The following is a 6,649-nucleotide window of genomic DNA, read 5'->3' as shown; positions in this document are numbered from 1 at the left end:
ATTAACCAATCAGCGTGTCCCAACAAAAATCCCTCTCACGGACGTCGGAGAGTGAGTCGTCGAACCACCACGAACAAGGAGATACCATAGATCAGTTTTCACAAGTCCCAGTCATTTGGGTGGTCCTTCGAACCAGTATCTAGACGGCACAACATCGTGCAAACGTCCACAAAGCTCGAAAGTTCATCGCCACAACCACGGGCATTAACACCCCTACTTCACCAGCTGTAAAAGAGAGCCACGAAACTTCGTACGTCGGTACACAAACGATCACAGATTACACCGTAAAAATTGCAAGCACCTAGCAGCAGTTCTTCCCACTTAGGCCGCGAACTTTTCAATCCGCCCTCGTATTATAAAAATATTGTAAGATCTTGAAGGTTGTCACGAAAGCGAGTTTGTTGCAGGTCGTTGAACTTATCTACGAACACTTTCATATAATACAAAAATAATAATAATTATCAATTTAAAAAAATTTGTATTATCGTCATTGTGCGAAAATCATTGCAGATTTAAAGAATCTATTTAAGCCATGGTGTTGTGTATGAAGAATAATGAAAATTATTCGTTATCTTATCGTTGTATGATAATTGTAACGATAAACTGAGTGTCCATGTAACGACATTATTCACATTCGTTTGTCACTCGTCAAATTTGCTTATAATCATTCCTAGCGAGTTTCGCAAAGTTTTACAAGCCTGAGAATTTCGGAAAGTTTCCAAGACTCCAATACTGTCAACTTCTAAAGACTTCAGATTCCCATAGTTTCCGGAAGTATTAAATTTATTCCAAGTGTCTCGTCGTACCTTTAAGGGGATTGGAGGAAGTAGTCGATGGACAAATTCTATCGACTCATTCCTGATCCGTTGCACAAACTTCATTCCGATACATACGTCAAGATCATAAAAATTAGAAAGAGATTTTAAGAAACACCGAAAGCTTCGTAATCGTTTAATGAAACTTATTACGCGTAATTAAGACTGATTAAAATATTTAGAAATAATCAGAATATAGGTAATACGTGATAAAGTGACTTCAATTTTTTAATAATTTGCGCGTTTCGAGAGCAGCAAATTGTTTTATAAGTTTCACACAAGCACAGTATGAAATGTTTGCTTAAATAAAAAGTTTTGCTTGCACATTCGAAAATATAATTTCCATTCGTTTCTGTCGAACTGTTTCGAATAGGGGAAAAAATTGAAAAATCGGCGAAACAATCTAACAACGAAAATATTTTCCGAACGTTCTTTCAGGCGTTTGAGAAATCAGTTCGTATCGAATATTCGCTAATTGCCGGTTAAAATACGCGATTTCAATCACGAAAGCAACACCCCCTGTATTCGTCGATTTTTGCCGAATGTCAAATAAATGACTTTTTTCCCTCGTGAAATCTCTATTCACGTTCCGATTAATGCGTAAAAACGCGTATAAAGTTCGACTATCACGCGAAGAATAAAAACCGGTTAATCCATGGAACGAAAAATGATCAGTTGGCTGGAAAAATATGTTTGGTCGTTCGGTCTATAGAATTTATGCAAGTGTTCATGAATATTTCTTTAAGCGTTCACATACGCATGAAATCGTATTGGCAACAATTAGGCGTACGATTCACCGTTTGTAGATTAAAATATTCATTTCGAACGAGGGCGCGCGAACCAAGATATTCCACCACTTGGACAAGCGTTTCGCGGCGCATCGAAGGGGCATTAACTGGAAAAACGCAGTCACAACCGCAGAAACTAAGTAGGGTAACAATGGACATACACAGGGGCGAATCGCGCAACTAGTTGCACTTTAGGAAAGTTGACAATCCGCTTAGTGAACTGGTTCAAACGTGGGATGTAAATTTAGAAAGGTCTTCTGTCTTACGGTTTGCATGCTATTAACAGGACAAATAAGGAGCTTTCGTGTTAACAGGAATTTTGAGCTCCTAATGAAGCAAATTTTATGAAAAATATCGTGCCGAGGTGGGCGAAGAACGCCGTTGCACTGTTTTCACCTCAATTTATTAAAAGCATGAAATCGTATTGGCAACAATTAGGCGTACGATTCACCGTTTGTAGATTAAAATATTCATTTCGAACGAGGGCGCGCGAACCAAGATATTCCACCACTTGGACAAGCGTTTCGCGGCGCATCGAAGGGGCATTAACTGGAAAAACGCAGTCACAACCGCAGAAACTAAGTAGGGTAACAATGGACATACACAGGGGCGAATCGCGCAACTAGTTGCACTTTAGGAAAGTTGACAATCCGCTTAGTGAACTGGTTCAAACGTGGGATGTAAATTTAGAAAGGTCTTCTGTCTTACGGTTTGCATGCTATTAACAGGACAAATAAGGAGCTTTCGTGTTAACAGGAATTTTGAGCTCCTAATGAAGCAAATTTTATGAAAAATATCGTGCCGAGGTGGGCGAAGAACGCCGTTGCACTGCTTTCGCCTCAATTTATTAAAATCTAAATACGATGGTCGGCGTACCATTCGCCCGGAAAATACAATTGTTTTATTCGCTAATTGTCCCGGTGGCAGCGGCTCGGCGGGTATGTATCGATGGCTGGTAAAGAAGAAACTGACCGGAGGTGTAGGCGTACTGGGTTTTTATATTGCGAGGACAGGGAGACAGGAGTAGAGATAGATAAAGATAGAAGTGGAGAAAGTGGTGGAAACGGAAAGTGCTCGTGCAAACCTGGATGCCACATGTGCGCTTCTTAGGCTACTCGAGGGCGAAGGCAAGTCTTAACCCGGGGAGAGACAAAAGAACGGAAGGGGTAGGAAAAGAGAAGGTTCGCGTGGAAGAATAGAACAAGGTTCGGTAAGGGCTTGTTGACGTACCCGCCACAGTACTAACGAGAGCAAGTGTTATCCAAGGGTTTCGAATAAATTGTTTCTCAACGATTGAGAATATTTTTCATTTTGATAATGTTCAAATAAAAAATCAAATTTAAAACGAGTGGTTAATTCAAAAGGAGGGAATTATTTTTCTCAAATTTGACGATAAGAATTGATGATTAGCAAAAATAAAAAAAGATATAATTTATAGAGAATGTACCAACTAATTGGTTAGTATACTTCTAGGTCTAGGTTTATTAATAATTTAAGTAAAAAGACATTTAAATGTTAGAATAGAAGACTTATATACCTGCGTAACAAATGTGACGATTAATATTCTCCGGATGTTCGCATTCGACATGGCCCAACTTGAATTTGTCAAATGATGCATTCATAGATGCCTTATTCATCAAACTGTAGTTTCTCCTCTGTTGAGTTATCGTCTTCTAATTTAATTTTAGTCGATGACAGATTAAATACTTAATTACAGGATTAAGGAGATTAACAGATTAAACCTCGATTATAGGAAGAAAGAAGAAAACACTGGTGAGTACTAAATTATTGTAATGAATTACATTCGTTCAGAAATTGATACACACAATTCTTTGAGAAGATTTCTTTCGGTATTATGACGTTATAAACGACTTACGTTTATCTACAGTTTGATCGAAAATTTATTTGTAAAAATAACAATCGTGGAAAATCAGAATATTAAGAAAATAATATTAAATAATATTCAAAATTATAGAAAAAAATGCTTTCACCATGCTTCATTCACAGTCTATGCTTTTAAAAATATTATTCGAAAATTATAAATCCAATAACAGCACAGGAAGTACGGTACAACACATTGGAAATACATAATTGAACTTAATTAACCCTCCGAACGCTTTTTACTCTCTCGAACCTGGCGTTTCCTCTATTTCCCGGATGAAAATGTCACAATTCCCGGTATCGAAGGATTCGTTCCCCGCTCGTTGCCAACGGGGCCGACTCTTGCGTAACAAGAAAATTGCACAACCCCGTGGATGACAATCCGCGCGTGGCGCATTCGGTATCGTTTCACGCTAAATAGAGCGCACAATATGGCGAAATGTTGCACGCGCTCAGGCTAATCTGCTAACCGGACAAATTTACCATCCCCGTGAAAAACGGGCCATTATCTGAAATTTAGTCGCGCGTAACATAACGTAGATACGCGCGTCAAATATGCTAACAAAATACATTACACGTTATAAATTTTCACGAATCCGCCGCGGCGGGAAGGTACGTACGCTCGCAAAAACAGGCAAACCGAAAAGCCAATAATGGAGCAATCATTACGGAATTTATGGTGAAGCACCCTTGTGTATAAAGGCGGTGTTGAAAACAGTAATCAGTTTTTGCATTATCAGGAATGATGCACGACCATTCGTTGGTATAGAAGCATTGTTTTAGGAACCGCGAGATAAATTCGGCAAACCTATTCCAATTGCTGAAAATCGAACACAATAACCATTTATGCAATTTCGTATGCTTTCACGAATCGGTTGAATTTTTGTCTTTCTTTTTTTTTAATCAAGTTTTAACGTCGTATCAGCTGCTCGTGTATGGTTACTAGCGACGTTGATTCAAGGTAAATATCAGGTGCAGAAATGAATTCTTTCCGACTTCTGGGGACAGTCAGTGTTTCATTTAACCCTTTGCACTCGGAGGTCTTTCTGCTGTAGAAAAGGTTGCCAATCGGATCTATGAAATTTTTCAAAACTAACGCAGAAATATCCAATATTCGACGTATTTTCTATTTCACTGTTGCGAACAAATTTATGGAGGCCCATAGATCTGCTCTCTGTCTTCGTTAATTATCTACCAAGTGACAATTATTTCTCAGTCGCAACTCGATTGCAAAGGGTTAAAAAGGAATGAAAACAGATCAATCGTCGAAATTATTGCCGATGACCTTGTGCTATTTTTCTGGCGAATACCATCGCGATAGAAATCTGGTCGCTTTGAATCAATTATGCGAATCCTGTCGGAGAGAATTTATTTCTGCAGCTAATATACTGCGGGCAATTAGATTTCATTAGGGAACAGTTGCTCAGGAAGGAGAATACTTTCAGTATTTCTTGATGATCACCGAGATTTTCATTGAAAGTTTCAATACAATACTATTTGTTTTTTTTTTAATTCGTGAGAATTATACACAGTGAAATTAATAAAAGTTTACTAAACGATATTATCACGTCCATAAGGTATCTTTACAAAACAAATGTTACGTGTACGTTCGAAACGACAAAAGATACTTAACTATTTACGTCTCTCCGTACGTAAGAAACAAGCGTACACTGATACGTAGATGAAAAGATCCGACTGCACTTCGTGTGAATTTCCAGAACGAAGCGAAGGAAATAAAGCCTGCTACATTATTCAAATTTCGTTCTCCCTACTTCCTTTCTTCGATCACAGAAGGGATTCGCGACTTACACCTTTATTCAACAGAAAAAAGTAGAAAAATTCCTAAACGAAGAATTAATTATTCGCTTTAACAAATCGTTCACGAACACGCTCTGAAAATTATACAAATTGGACGAAATTTCCGAGAAAAATTCCAACGAATTTTTCGAAATACTCCAAGAAATCAGCTCAGGGTGAACTTTCAATATTGTAGTGGAAAGTTCAATGTTTCAAGCCCGAATGAAATTTTCCAGGCAAAGAAAACGTCTGAACTTTCAAGAATGAATTCAGCGGTCGTGTATTTTTACTTGGGATATCGACGAAGCCGTAACATTGCACTACGATAAATGTTAACTTTCATTCCTACACGATGCAATACGAAATATTCGATTTGTTTCCCGATGCGCATCGCACACGTGCTTCTTTCATCGAAAACACCATTTTATTCGATTTACACGCTGTTAAATATAGATTTATATCAAATTTTCCGCTAGTGGTCTTAAGCTTCGATAAGATTTCAATTTCCGCACATTCGATAAAAATAAAGTTTCCGGCATCGATTCAAGACGATGTAACTGATATTCCCTGCGACACAGCTGTTAGATTTATCAGTCAGTTAGATATAACAAAAATGAATCTAAAGCCTTACTAGTGTCGAATCCTCATCCCTTTGTCCCTTGACTCGCATGCATACAGATCCTTATCCCAGGTACCGTTTTGACAACAACCTGCGCGTTTTTCACTTCCCCACCGAATTCCTGTCCTATCTCCGGCAAATCTTCAAACTGACGCATCGCATGCATACAGATCCTTATCCCAGGTACCGTTTTGACAACAACCTGCGCGTTTTTCACTTCCTCACCGAATTCCTGTCCTATCTCCGGCAGATCTTCAAACTGACGCACTCTACCCATTTCTTTTGTACCGAATCCTTAAGTTCATTACCTAACCATTGTCCCTGCAATTCTTCTCCCGTACCATCGAACCCTCAATCCTAACCAGTCCTGATCATTATCCTTACACACTCCTGGTCCTTACCTAACGGACGCATTCCTAAATTCCCCCACCCGCAACTCCCAAAAACCCCAATATAAAGGCAGCCTCGAAAAAGAATAACAAGGCAGTTTAGACCGTACACTTTATATTCGCAAACACCACGGCGTAAAGAAAAAGCTATCAACAAATAAAGATAATTCGTAAAATCCACCGTCTAAAGTGATTCGACGACACTAGGAAGTATATATTTTGTTAAGGCGTATCCTGTAGCCGGATTTATGGCAGCGAGTCAATTGTTCGCCGTCGCATGCAAATATCGCTTTCTCAAAAACACCACAAGTGTTTATTGCGTTGCCTGCGACACTTAGTCCCTAGGACCAGACCCTGCCA

Source organism: Habropoda laboriosa, unplaced genomic scaffold, assembly GCF_001263275.1.
Source record: "Habropoda laboriosa isolate 0110345459 unplaced genomic scaffold, ASM126327v1 scaffold68, whole genome shotgun sequence".
Lineage (NCBI taxonomy): Eukaryota > Metazoa > Arthropoda > Insecta > Hymenoptera > Apidae > Habropoda > Habropoda laboriosa.
This window is presented reverse-complemented; position numbering follows the sequence as displayed.